General features: G+C 36.7%; 1 pseudogene; it reads left to right on the top strand.

The window, feature by feature from the left end:
* LOC129222576 (aldehyde dehydrogenase, mitochondrial-like) overlaps positions 1–2061 on the top strand; it is a 42733-nt pseudogene extending 40672 nt beyond the window's left edge.
* Positions 2062–15406: the final 13345 nt, after the last annotated feature.

The raw sequence follows: 15406 nt of genomic DNA, 5'->3' as shown, positions 1-15406 counted from the left end.
CCTTCAATTTCTTGGGCCGTTGCGCCCCTTGAGGATGTACTCCCCCCCTCCACTGTGGGCAGATCCGAGCCTGTGTGTGCACTATGTGACGCGGGAGAAGTACTGATATACTTCTCACATTAATTAACCACAACACCATCCGATACTGAAATCATAAGATCAACATTTTGAAATCTTTAAAGCAGAGTCAAGTTCATTCGCTCCCCCATTGTTCGGGAAAATTTCCTTTATGTTATTCTGACATGCTTGCATCAGGACACTCCACCTTTGAATGATAATGCTCGTTTGACTGCTAAAATAATAGTCATTGATGCTCTTTTTTTTTCTCCCTCTCATTCTAGGGGCGAAGACGGATTGCATGAGTACTTGGAAATTAAAACGGTAAGTAAGTGAGAAAATGACATATTTTTGTCTTTGCTTTCGAGTCTGGGGATGTTGTTGTTTTTTTTTTTGGTAGGCCAAAAAACTTCAAAGGAAGCTACAAATTGCAAAAGTTTGGAAAATCCTTGTGTTAAGCAATTAAATGTCTGTCTAATGCTTTTGTAAGTAAAAGTCAAAGTATACTTGGTTCGTGCTCTTTAAATGTGGAAAGTTAAGTATGTTTTTACTGCCCCTTTCAAGTGGCGCTCAAAATATAAGAATTTCTATGTTCTAGGTCATCACTATATGCACACTAATAAGGCTTGAAAGATTTGCTTCTTTGAACTAGTTTTTACCTGAACTTCAATGCATAAAACGTCTAACATTCTATTAATGTATTTATTCGCAAAATCTTACATAAAAAAGACCTTCTATGTAGTGATTAAAATGTTTATTTTTAATTAAAAGTTTAAATGAAACCCTCTTCAGTGTGCACCTGTTTAATTTAGCTGAAACTTTTTAGTTTCTTGGAAATGTATTAAAATACATTATACAATAAATGCACCCAAATCACAAACTTTAATGTCTTAAATGAGCAGTGATTGTTCCAATCATTTCATATTTTTCTCCAATTAAAAAATAAAACAGCTACAACCATTTGCGCGAAGATGATATTTTGCTTAGATAGTTAATAGTACTTCCATCCATTCATACGGACCAGGGTCGTACACATGGGGAGGGGGGACTCCTGTTGGCCCGGGCCCAAGCCTGAAGGGGGTCGAGATTTTAAAAAAGAGGAGTGAAATCTGTGTACGATGTAAGGATAAACTATACGGAGGGGGCCCGTAAAAGTCACTTGTGACGGGCCCCCAATTTATGTGCACGCCCCTGATACGAACTGCAAACTGGAGTGCCAGAGCATTGACAGTAACGTCCAGGTTGATTTTAGTCACACGTATCTTAAATCAGAGATTTAACGTGTCCTTGGTAAGTGGTCTTGTTAGTGGAGAACCCATGGCGTATGGTACATCTCAGGATTGTTGGCATTTGTCCTTTCAACTTTAAAATTGGTTTGAAAACAAAAGTAGCTCGGATTACCATTATCAATCATTGGCAAAAAAAAAAGTTTTTTTCTTTTGTGTGTGTGAAATGTCGTTTGTTGGATATTAACAAAAGATATAAATTTTAACTTTCGCCAAACTCTTCTTTGAAGAGAACAGTGTGAAAGTCTTTATTTTCTGGTTGCGTTACTTCTCTCTTGAATTCCTGTGAATTTGATTCTTCCGCCAAGTGCCGACAATTCTGAGACACACTATAGCAGCAATACAGTAATTATGAGTCCCATTGAGGCAAGGGTGTGAATCTAGAATTAGTTGAGTAGACAAAAATATAAGTAAAATGTTTGAGGTATTGCTAATGTGTGTGTGTGTCTTTTTTCCATTATGCTTCTAATAATAATAGTTTTTTTTTTTTTTTCGAACACCTTCCAAAATAACTCGGTTTTCATGCCTTTGAATTCTTTGTAATTAAATTACTGTATCAATTTATATGTATTTCTTCTTTTTTATAGGTTACGATACGTATACCAGAGAAAAATTCTTAAGAGATGTTGTTCTAAGAAAAGTACATTTAGCGAAACAAAAGTCTTGTTTTCAAAAACAAAAATATATTTTCAAAAAAATACTTTTTCACATTTGCATCAACTTTGTCTAGTATCTTATCAGCATCCACTGAAATTCAATCTTGATTCTTTTCTATAATACTTCTCTGCAAATTGCTCACCGGCAAAAATAGTGGTACATCTCAAAAAGTTAAAAACTCGTTATAATTAAAATAAGAAATAACAAAATTAAATTGCACAAAGTTGCAGATTTCTGCGTCCACGTCTTTTGGGGTTACAAGAAATCCCTTTTTCAATGCAAAATAAGTGAGTTTGTGTGGATGAAAAGATATCCGACAATAGCAAAGAGGCGGATAGTTATCTGCCTCTTTGTGAACACGAAACAAGAAAGCAACGTTTACAACTATTATTTATTTAATTTGACTAGAAACAGAATGTTGATTTTCTGATACGGTCAATGCTTTAAAATTTTAGAATACCTGTCTAGTTTTAATGAAGCCAAAATTTCAGTGCATATTAAAAATTTCAATAAAATTAAAAAGTGGAAAACTAAATTTTTCCCTCCCACCATTAGCAACTTCCTCTGTTTGAAGAATTCAAGCATCCAAAAGGTGTTTATAGTAGGTAATATATTTAAAGATGCTACCAGTTATACGACAGGTTTCGATCAAGAAATTCTAAGAACCAAAAAAACTACTGTGAGCAGAGTCGCAAGTCAGATTGTTTTTTCCGTATTAACACTGCTTTGGCAGTGAAACATGTTTTACAGAGTTTCCTTGCATTGTAGAATCTAGACTAGGATTGTTCTACAGTTCGTATTACATGAAATCCCGTTATAACGAACATGAAATATAACTCTAAAAATTAATTCAAGTTCAAGAAATAAAACATATTTTATTACTTGCGGATAACTGTGCACTAGAATGAGAGTGTTTAATAATATAATGTGATTAAATCAAAGTGTCATTTTAGGCCTGATTTCTGAAATTTTGCGGTGGCAGTCAGCATGTTAACTATTACTTTTGAAATGAAATATAAAACTATACTGCAGTGTGCAGGCAAACGGCAGTACCTGCAGAAATGAGTTTTCCAGATATTTAAAGAAATGTGTGGTGGATTCAATACTATAACAATAGGAAAATGCTGGAATTAGACGTTTTTCGAGCCTTTATTTCAGCGGAAATCAAAGCGAGATTGAACAATAAAGGTAACATACACTGGTGGACAAAATTAAGAAATGGAAGGAATTTTTCCGAATATCTCAAGAAATGCTGGATAAAAATTAATGAAATTTGGTATGGATATAACTTATTGTACGACAATAATGTGTGCAAAGTGAAAATTTAAGTGCCATTCATTGGCAAGAGTTATTGCCAACAGTCCAATGTGAACTGAACTTCATGATGAAAGATGGCAATGAAAGTGTTTTTGTATGGTGTGTGGCCCCCTCTAGTATGGTGTGTAGTCACCTTTGACAGATAGACAGCATTCACAACGAGTATGCATGCTGTTAACAAGAGAGTAAATGAGTTCTTGTGGAAAACGCTCCCACTCTTCCACCAGAAAAGTTTTTAACTCAAGAATGGTCGTGGGTGGGAGTTGACGTATCGCAATAGCCCCCATCCCCCAAGAGCATCCCAAGCATGTTCAACGGGGTTAAGGACAGGCGATTTGGCTGGCCAATCTATTCGATGTATTCGATTTCCAGATACTCCTCAACCAGGACAGCCATACGTGGTAGGGCATTGTGCGTCCATAAAAACGAATTCCGGGTCAACAGCACCCCTGAAAAGACGCACATAGGGTTGTAAGCTCTCCTGCCTGCACCTCTGGGCATTCACGGAACCAGTGTCAATCACATGGAGTGGTGTGCGGGTATCTTGCAAGCTCCCTGTCCAAACCATCACTCCTCTACTAGCAAAATGGTCCCTTTCCATGATGTTACTGCAATGGTATCGTGTCCCAGGTTCCCTCCATATGAATATTCGCCGAGAATCAAGTTGTAGACTGAATCTGGACTCATCTGTGAAAAGAACATTCGCCCTTTAGAGCTGTGTCCAGTGTTGGTGCTGTCTGCACTATTGTACACGCTACCTTTTGTGGGAGGGAGTAAGTAAGATGCAAATGGTGGGCTTCCTGGAATACAACCTTCTTTCTCTGAGCCTACTGGCTCAGAGAAACTCTTGTCTTCCTTGAAACTAACGTTTCTGTAGCAGCAGCGAGGTCCCTAGACAGTTGTGTTGCTGTTGACGCCATTTAGCACTTGGCTGTAAGTAACAAATACTGGTCTTTAATGGGCGTTATTGTTCTCAAACGACTTTGTCCCGGTCTTCTGGACACTATCTCACTGTTTTTAAAATCACTCCACAAACTTGAAACGACACAGAGTTAAACCCAATTCCCTAGCAACCTAAGCTTATCACAGTCCTGTCTCAAGTCTAACCATTTTTATCCACCTGAAGCTTTCATCTAAACAATGATGTTCACTCATTTCAACTAAAAACCGAAAAAAAAACAACAATATTATTCAAGAAACACTATACAAATCGCTACTGTGTTGCAGAGTGTTATGATCTAAGCAGCTGGCAGCAGATTATTTTACCTCCTGCTGCCTTAGCAACGCTCACAAGAATACGTAAACTCATCTGAGCGACACCAGCGCCATAGTGTCATTATATGGCAACCAACTGTCCAGGTTTTATGTGATATTTTCCGAGAAATGTGTGAAAATGCCTTCCATCTTTTAATTTTGTCCACCAGTGTACAATAGATGACAAAAATGCAAAAAAGAAAAAAAAATGAAATATTTGCAGTTGCTTCCCTTTACCTGCACACGGCAGTATGACGTGAAGGGGAACATATCTTGTTTTCTGTGAAATTGCACAGTAACTGAAGAGAGTAGTTAAATTGCTCATGAGGTTATAAAAAATCTCAAACTTGGATTTGTTAGATTCTACAATAACCTATACACATTTGTTTTTTCAAAACAAACTATAAAAGATGATTAGCAGGAATACAAAGTATCGAACAAGTAACTAAAATTAAAAAAAAAAAAAAAAAAAAAAACGACTGAGTCGCAAGTGTAGAATCAAGAGGGAATATTGAAAATCCTTTTAAAAGCCTAATACTATTAAAAATCAATTTCAAGTATTTTATTTGCTAACAAATAGAAACTGGCAACGGATAAAATTTTAAATCATTGCGTTTAATTTCCTTGTCGGCCAACAATGAATTCGGTCATCAATCGCGTGAATTAAGGCTTAGCCGTGATTAAAATCGGCTTTGAAGAAAACGTTATAATTCGAATTCTATGTAACATGGAAGTCACAAATACATTCTTATCAGACGCGGAAAAAATTCTCTTTATTTTGGTATTAAATATAAATTTTTTTAAATATGTTTTCACTGCAAAAATCATAAAAAACCTTTTAGAGGTTTTTAATTTATATCTTCGTTAACTAATGTCATCTAAAGACGCAACCTAGCTAAGAGCACTCTCGATCAAATCTCCTTTCGAACATTTTTTTTTTTTTTTTTCAAAATCGGTCCATCCGTTTAGGCGTTAGAGAGTCACAAACAGATACACAGACACGTCAAACTTATAACCCCCTCCCTTTGTGTGTCTGGAGTTAAAAACAAGAGAACAACAAAAAGCAGTTTGGTTATTTGCTGAAGACAATTAGGTTTTTTTTTTTTTACCGGACTAGGCAGTTAGTTACCTCTAACCTCCTGCATGATGATCAACGACGGGAATGAAAAGAGATGTTTGAGGAGCTACGTTTCACTCAACAAAATGCGTACTACAAGTCTATGATTGATTAGTATTTTATTTTAAGTGACTCTACTCGATGTTATGCTGTTGGCTCTAAAAGTAGGGTAACGGCACCAGTATAACAGACATGTTTAAGACATTGCTCTCAGGTAAATCAATTTTATGAGCCTTTTAATGGATTTAAACTTTTTGAACTATTTTTATCTCACGCAACTACATCTCATCTACTGTTTGGCTGCTTCTGGATCCTCTGAATTAGTTAATTATATTTTTATTTGCTGAATTTCGAAGGAAACTCCGATCCCCAATAACAGACAATGAAAAATCAGATGGATATCAGACACCGACCTGATGATATCCAGTAACAGATAGAACGAGGAAAAGATGGATAACGGGCAAAATTCCCTTTTTTTCTTCAAAATGTGCAAACGTTCTTTTTTTTAGAACTAAAGCCTCATTAAATTCAAATGAACATGAAATACCAGCTGGCCTAGTGGTGGCCGTTCATAACCTTCCACCGCTGCCTTGTAAATACCAACTGGCTCATAAAATCCACTCTGATAACACTAGATCAGCGGTTCCCAAACTTTTTAGGCCACGGAACCCTTAATGTTTTACATATTTACTTCAAGGAACCTCATTATTGTTCGTGATTGCGAGACGAAACATTTGCGATCTTTTAGTTAAATGTTAAAACACGGTTGTGGAAAATCTGACAGCATAAGATGAATGGGAAATTTTTCAAAATTGAAATCTTAAATACGCAATAGTAAGAAATCGTAGATGGCATCAGAAAGGTTGGGGTTCGGGAGCTTATCCCCAAAAGTTTGTTGATATTACAGTATTATAAACGAATACATCGACAATTTTTTAATAATTTTGGCGCGATGTTGAGGTTGGAGGTGCTCCTCCCGGAATGTTCTTGAGAATAATATACTGGAAACAAAATTTTAGACGAGTTTCAATGATGTGGGAGATAAGTAGTTTACGAGTTTTCCTCTATAAATGCTTTCTAATTAAAGTCATAAAACCGTAACTGTCGATCTTCTTCACGATTTTATAGGAAAGGATGTAGATCGGGCGTTCTCCTCCGAAAATAATTCGAAATTGAAATACTAAAAATGAAATATTAATAATAATAATGATGATGATGGGGAGAGATAGAGTCGCACCCACGTAAATGTTTCCGAAGTTGAAATCCCAAATACTCCTTTGTAGGCCATCTTTGATAACGTTAGAAAAAAAGGGATGGGGTTCGTGGCGCTCCGTATTTTTTTTTTTTTTTTTTTTTCAAAATTGATGTCTTAAGTACGCAATAGTAAGCTATCTTTTTAAATTTTTATTCTGAGAGAAATGAACTTGTTAACTTCCCCTGATTTGAATTAATTTAATTGAATCTTGGGTAACATTAAAAGGATTGGGGTTCGGGATTCTCCAAGGAAATGTTTTGAAATTGAATTCCAAAAAGGTAACTCTCGGCCTTTTTTTGGTAAATTGAAAGGAAGAGATGGATATTAGGTACTCTTGCTCATCAATTTTTCGAAATCGAATCTTTAAAGGTGAAAGTTCAGCCGATTTTTACTTTCTTCTATATCTAATGTATAGAAGAAAGTATTGGATTCGTGCAAATTTTCGAATTTCGAATTTTGACGGATTCGAACGTTTTGAGGTGTGCGGAGTCCATTTCGACTACTTTTGGAAAATGTCTGTCTGTCTGTCTGTCTGTGTGTGTATGTGTGTGTCCGTATGTGTGTGTGTCACGTCTGTGTGTGACCAGTTTTTTGTGGCCGCTCTACAGCAAAAACTACCGCAGGAAATCGAACGAAATTTGGTACACATATGTGCTCCTATGTGAACTTGTGCCCATTGGTTTTTGGCGTGAATTCCTCCAAGGGGGGTGGAGCAATGGGACGTTTTTTGAGTTACGCATGCTTGCTATTCCTCAAGAAGTAACCGGCGGAATCAAACAAAATTTGGTCCATATGTTGACATTAATAGGAACAGGTGCTGATTCAATTTTGGTGTCAATAACTCAAACGGGGGTTGAGCTATAGAACGTTTTTTGTCATCAATTGTGACTGCTGTATCTCAAGAAATAGGGGAGAGGAGGGAGGATTGGGACACTTTCACATAAATGATTCTTATTCATAATCCTCTGCTTTTTCATAAATGCAAAAGCTCACACAATAAACTTGCATATTATAACTACATTTTAAAAATATACACAATGTTTAAACATTTTATTATTTTCACACTTGACTAATTAAATTTCAAGAATCTTGTCCCATTCCTCCCTCCTGGGTGGGAGGAGTGGGACATGAGTATGGGAGGATTGGGACACATTTGAAAATTACAGAAATATTAGGGAATGTCATAATTAGAAAAGTCCACATTAAAAGAAAAACAAGATTGTGCTCTACTGGTCCCACCAACCAATTGTGTTGGCGGTAATTTCATGATAATATCTGTTTTATCTACAATGCTAGTCATCCCGTTGAGGAAAAATAAAATTTCCTCTCATGTCTTTTCTCATAAATTTTGCATTATAGCTTTCAGTATCATAAATGCTCTCCACCCTTACAACATAGTAAACAATTGACCGTTTAGTAAAGAGTTTGACAAGCACAAATTCATTTTCTCCTATGTTTGGTTTGTCCTCGATCCAGTCAATCTCTTGTGCTATTTCCACGTCATCATGCATATGAGGATAAAATATTTCTTCATCTGAAGTGTCGTGTAAAGAAATTGACCCTTCACTATCACTGGATTTATCTTTAAACTCAAATGATTTTTAACTTTTAGTTTTTTTGCATACAGGTTTTAGTTGATGCTTTTTTTTTCTAGTCTGGCAGCTTCTGCTTCTTCAATTTCTATCTTCTCTTGGGTATCTGTCAATATCTTTGTTCGTTCTTTCTTCTTTCCTTTATTTTTCTTCAGGGGATTCCTGGGTTCTGCTTTGGGAAATGGCCGTATGTCTGCAGGACTAAGCGACGAAATATGAGATGAGGGTGGCATGCTAACAACGATATTAACAGGATTGTCAGGTGGGTTAGATAGTGAAGGAAGACAACTACTGTTATTATCATTATTTACCGGCAAGGGATGGTCTGTAACATACGATGTCAAAAACTCTGTGAAAAAGTCAGTGATTGTTACAACAAAATCTACTAAATGTTTTAATTTAAATGTTTGATATTTTTATTTGGGGCTATTCAAATAGCATGTAAGCATCTAGGGGGGGGGGGGGTACAATTTGCTTATTTTTGCTGACAACGGAAGGGGGGATGTTTGAATGGTTCTTACATAAGATACTTTCAAAAATCTTAAATTGTAAAAAAAAAAAAAAAAAAAACTAGAAAAAAATTTCAAATGGCTAAGTACTTTTAAAATTGTGATCTAAGAATTTTTCTTAAATAAAGAAATTAAACAAGCATTTTTTTTAAAAATTAAGTTTCAATTTTTTTTAAATTGAATTTTTACTTTTAAGAAAATGGGGGGTGCTATTAGCTTATGTTATAATTAAGGGGGGGTGCGATTTGTTTATTTCTGCTGACAAGGGGGAGGAGAGGTCAAAAATTGATAAAAACCTGCTTACGTAATATTTGAACAGTCTCTTTACAGAAGGGACATATTTATGTGGCATGTCCCATTCCTCCCTCTTCGGAGTGTCCCATTCCTCCCTCTACACATTGCTTCTAAAAAATAACTTGTCACATAAACCATGCTGGTTTTAGGCTTATTCAAATTGCAGATAGCAGAAGCATACATTATATACTTAAGATTACAATGATAATATATTATGTTAGTTTTACAAATTACATAAATAAAGAAATAAAACTAAAAATAGATTAGAAATTTACTTTGGAGGTGAGGAATTTAACTTTTTCCAGCTATTAACTGAAACTTCCTGCTGGATAAACTGCAAGTATGAAACAAAAAGAAGTTATAAACAGGCCCTGTAGTGGTCAAACTGACAATAAAATAAAGTGATTTATTTTGCCATAATTTTAGCTGTCCCACTCCTCCCACTCTCCCATTCCTCCCTCCTCTCCCCTAATGAACGGAATGAAAGAAAAATTTATCGGCAAGTAGCCCTTAGTGGGTGTAAGAGCTGATTTTATTTTGGTGTCACAGCTAAAAAGGGGGGTAGCACAATCGCCCGTTCTTTTTTTCCATTGTGAGTGCCCTATCTCAAGAAGTAATGCTACGTTCTGGTTGAAATTTGGAATATATGTGAATCCATATGTAAACAGGCTTTGGTTCAATTTTGACGCCAATCGCTCCAAGAGGTGTTGATTTTTTGAGCAATCACGATTGCTTATTGTTCTCATTTGACAGTCTTTGACGTTGTGGTTCCTTTTTCAGCTTGGACCAGCAGCACCACCGCCCACCGGCGGCGGCACGGCTGCTCTGGTCCTGAACACTGTCCCCCGGAATCCACTTCTGCTGGGTGGTGGCGTCCATGTCCTACACACGCTTGCTCATAATACACCCTCGTCTACACGCGCGCGCCTTTACACACATACACCACACAACTATACACACATAACCACCCAGGAGGAGGGACATGCTTGGGGGAGGGGAGCCATTTCTAGAAACAATAACTCTAATGAGTAGGGTCTTGTCGCAACTCGTGATTGCGAAAAACATAACTTGAATTCAAATTTTCAGAATTCAAATTAGAGTTGATTGGAAGAAGAGAGTCACCGTTTTTTTTTTTTTTTTTTTTTTTTTTTTTTTTTTTTTTTTTTTTTTTTTTTTTTTTTTTTTTGCGAATAAAAATAGCTTTATTAATGCAACAATAAGAAAGATAAATCGACTCGACGTTAAATCCCGGTTATCACAAATTTGTCATTTCAACTGCGCTTGCGCGCGGACTTAGCTGATTTCAAAAATCTTGCTAAAACTAATTACAAACATTTTAAATTTGGTAATAAATACGAGATAGCAACAGATAAAAATTAGAAATCACAAAGTTTTCTCTTTTTTAGTTTTTAGGCCTCTGTACTTGGGCCTCTGTTTTTAGGCCTCTGTAGCAACACGAAACAAGCAACACAAAATCTTAAAACAGAAAGCCCAAAAAGCTAAGTCCGCGCGCAAGCGCAGTTGAAATGGCAAATTTGTGATAACCGGGATTTAACGTCTAGTGATAAATCGTAATCGATTGTCGTCTGCGTATTTCTCGTGATTTTAACTGTATGGAAATGATCGGAAATATTATATGAACGGAAGCGCACTGAAAACATATAATATTTAACATTTTTAAGATATGTGTTTTTTTTTTTTTTTTTAATTTTATTTTAAAGGTTAACAGAAAGAGTTTTGATCTCAAGCACACTAGGTTTCTGTTTTTCTATTAACTATTTCTCAGATGTATACTATATACCAGAGTTGGGGGACGTGCGTCCTTTATAAAAATTAGCTCTTGTAATAATTAATATTTAACTGTACAGATTGCGAAAATTTAAAATGTGTTGCACATAAAATTATTAAGATAGAGTTTAAATAAGATAATCTGTCCTTTTGAACTACAGTAAGATGTCAGCTTAAGTCAGGATAAGTCAAGTATAGTAATATTCAATTAATTTCAAGTAAGAAACAAAAACAAACAACCTACTAAATTTTTAATTGGATTTAAAATTATTTCACGCATTATTGCGATATGTTGCTCTTTTGTAGTTGAATATTGTTATTTTTCTTGTGAATTTCTTCATAATAGTATATTAAAATACTGAAAAATAAATAATTGAAAATCTTTGTTTTATTGAAGTTATAATTTTTAATTTATTTTTTAAAAGCAATATTGCAACAAGTTGTGAATTACTCTCTTGTGGAAATAAAAAAATATTTTTCGTTGAATAACTTCGTGTGTAAAATAATAAATAAAATATTTAATGATTTTTACCCCCTATCACTATTTTTAAAAAAGGAATGCAGTGATAAAGCTGTACAAAAACTTATAATTACGTAAAAGTCGCATTTATGAGGCTTATGGCATTATAGGCAGCGGACTCCTTTATCACTGCGTAATTCAAATATGGCTTCCAGTGGTGAAACGGTTCGAAAATGATACCAAATGGAATGTTATTTATCTATTTGTTCTACTGGTCAAAGAGTACTCCATCACGGTGTATCGAAAAGTTACATTACAAGACATGTATAAATTGCAAATGCAGTTTGTGTATAATTCGTCCATGGTTCATATGAGGCAGTGAGAAGCAAAGGGACGTAAGTGGACATTTTCAAGTTTTGAGTAAAACGCGTATAGCCTAGGTAGGCTTTCATTGATTTTTTTCTAAATCATGCTGTACAGCAGCACCTACCAGGACTATTTTTACTATCTCTTGCCCCAAGACAGAGGAGGGGTTCACCTACTATGAGTACTGGTTATCTCCAAATTTTTAATTTTGCCACTTGCACACCTTTGCTTCTCACTGCCTCAAATGTAACCGTCTCCTCCGTGATGCTGCTCCATTTGCGTTGAAATTTGATAGTTAGAATTAAATTTTAAATTTATTTAAGATCTTAACTTTAGGTTTAAGTTTCAGTTTATTGTAAGTTTACCATGTGGTGCGTTTAGCCCAATATGATATTCTATCGTGCATATACTGGAAGTTAAAAACCCTCTTTTTAGTTCGTAGTTTAATTTTTTAGTCTTTGGACCATATTTATTGAATTCTCCACGACTGATGAGCTCTTAATTCAACCTTTCAACTTTTTTTTTATCAATTGCTGCTTGTATTTTTCTTTTTCTCGACATTATTATTCTTAAAAATAGTTTAAAACTTGTTATTTGTCTTGTATATTTTATATATATTTACTTAGCTTTTTAGTTTTACTGCGTTGCGCATCTATGAGCTTTTGGTTTGGTCTTTTGTTTTGGTCTGGTGTTAACGTTATGAAATTTCTCAGGGATTTTTTTTTTTTTTTTTTTTGCTTTGTTTATTTTGTATGGGGGGGGGGGGCCGCCGAAACGAGGTCTTGCTCCTGTTCGAAAATGACCAGGTTACGTCCCTGCCCGCAGTTTACGTCAAACCCCCCCCCCCCTCCCCTCTTATTTGCACCCATAGGAATGAATTACACGAGAAGTTAACCACTTGTTTTATTAAGAAATAACTAAGTACATTTGTGCCGAGAAGTAACATGGAATAACAAACGTTTTGTATCCCAAATATACACAGTACTGCAGAAACGTGTTTTGGAGTTTTAAGGTACCCTTTTTTCAACAAAATTGTAAGCTTTTACATATAAGGGACCATTCCTTTGTTACGTATGAATGATTTTGGCCATTTTTGACCCCTTCCCCCCATGTAAGGGTACGTAAGGTTTTTCAAACCCCTCCCCCTATTCTTACGCAAGATTCCATTCCGTTTTTCGAAATAATGAAATAACTAATCTAATATCACTGGAATCGAAATTTAATTCACTATTATTAAAGCAAACCTTTTTGTATGAAGAAATATTTACTAAAAAGTTGGAATCTAGACTGAATGTGTTTTCGACATTTTTTTTGTATATGATGCGATAGTAGTTAAAAATAAAACATGCCATACATAGTGCAATTCTTTTATTATGTTTTACATAATTAATTCTTCGTAAAACAAATAAAAAACAGTCCTCCTAATACGTTTTTATTTTCCAGACGCAAATGAAACATCGGCTTGGAAAATACTGCGTAAGAATGCGTCTGAACCCCTCTCCACCCCCCCCCCCCCCAAAGTATGTAGACATTTTTTCAACCCCACCCCCTCGGGACCCTTACGTAATTAATGAATGGTCCGTAAAGACATCCGCCTAAGAATGTCCTTACACCCACAATCTCACTATTTTGCGTTGAAAAAAGGGTTCCTTGAAACCCCGAAACACGTGTCTGCAGCGATCTGTATATTTGGGCTATAAAACGTTTGTTTTTGCCTATTACACTTGTATCATTACCCAATCGTATAATCGAAGGTGAACGTAAGGGGGAAGACGTCCCCTCAGGTTTTCAACTTAAGTATTCCCCCTTTTTACCTGAACTATAATTTTAATGCCTTTCAAGTTAGAACCTTATAAGCGCCTCCAACCTTTACTTCCACCACCGGGACACACAACACATGTCTCCTACAGACCCGTCCATGTGTTCATTCATTAACACCTTTCGCTCAAAACATATCATTAGTCTACCAAGCATCCCCAAAGAATCATTTGATAATCAAGCATTCAACAGTATACACATTCAATTATAACACTATTCGAATGAAACATTCGAAAGGCAATTATTTGATTGTAATACCATTTAGATCGCAAGGGTATCTATTCCTCAAGTGTGCTGGAAAACTTTTTAAAATTAGGGATCCTTTCTCCCCCTCATGAAGGACACTCCCTAAAAAAGTCTAACGTCCATTAGGAATTTCAATGGCGCAGTCTGCGCAATGACCCACCTCCCCTGTGGGCTCCTCAGCGCAGCCCGTCTTTCTGGGGGAAGGGTTAAAAGATTTCAATGCAAATTTTTTTGGAAGACAGAAAAAAACCATGCTCATTCATAAGTAAAATCATTAACTTTTCAAAGCCAGCCCTTTGACCGCCTAAATGACGGATCCGCCCTGCAACTAAAACACTTCAGAACCAAGGGTGCCCACCCGCGCCCTGAGGTCAAGCCGCCCCCCCTCAATATCGCAGAGACCTCCCCCCAACAAATGAGAAAAATGACCCTTAAAACACCCCCCTAAAAAGTCAATAGCACAGTCTGCGCTCTGACCCCCCCCCCCCTCCACAGGTGGGCACTCTTGTCAGAAGTCAACTATATTGAGAGGTTCATTCGATTATCAAATCGATCGAAGAATACACTGCTCGAGTGATTGACATCTCGAGAACTCAACATCTCGAGAAGTTCAAAGGGAGAACTCGAGCAGTTGATCGCTCGCGAAATGGGAAGATTGGGCGCCGACTACTGGGCGCCGGGAACTTTGGGCGCCGAGCGTTTTGGGCGCCGGGAACTTTGGGCGCCGAGCATTTTGGGCGCCGGGAACTTTGGGCGCCGGGAACTTTGGGCGCCGAGCACTTTGGGCGCCGGGAACTTTGGGCACCGAGCATATTGTGCCCAGTATTTCCGGCGTCCAAAATGCTCGGCGCCCAATGTTCCCGGCGGCGAATTTTGAAACGCTCTCAATGCTTACGTTACAGTAGCTACCGGTTGATCATAGAACGCTGCGGTTAGTAACCGGTCGACCGGTGAGGTTCGTCGAACGTAAGGAATGCTTGCGTTCCCCGAGCTCAACTGGTAGCTAGCGGTTAATCGATCACGTGACATCTAATGATCACGCAGCGGTTAGCAACCGGTTACTCAGTGGTCGACCGGTTAAGATCGCCGAACAAAACCAATTACAGTACATTGGCGAAATGAGAAATAAAAACGAGCGCGTTCTATTAAACAGCATGGTGACCTGGATACATTAAAGCAACCCCGAGTAAAATGTAAACAGAGCCGCCCCTTTAAATTGTGAGGTAGAAATTGCAATGCGAAATATTGCTGTTTGAAGTTTTAGTTCGTTTTAATTGCACGATTTACTGTTTTTTGTGTTGTGAAATATTTCCGTTTTCGTAGGGTTTCTTCTGAATCTTAATTTACGTCTGTATCGTTGTTATGTTTGGAACCCTTTCCCCCAACTACC

Source organism: Uloborus diversus, chromosome 5 (genome assembly GCF_026930045.1).
Source record: "Uloborus diversus isolate 005 chromosome 5, Udiv.v.3.1, whole genome shotgun sequence".
In the NCBI taxonomy this organism is placed as follows: Eukaryota; Metazoa; Arthropoda; class Arachnida; order Araneae; family Uloboridae; genus Uloborus; species Uloborus diversus.
Note: the sequence above shows the minus strand (reverse complement) of the source record. Positions and strands in the feature narration are given on the sequence as shown.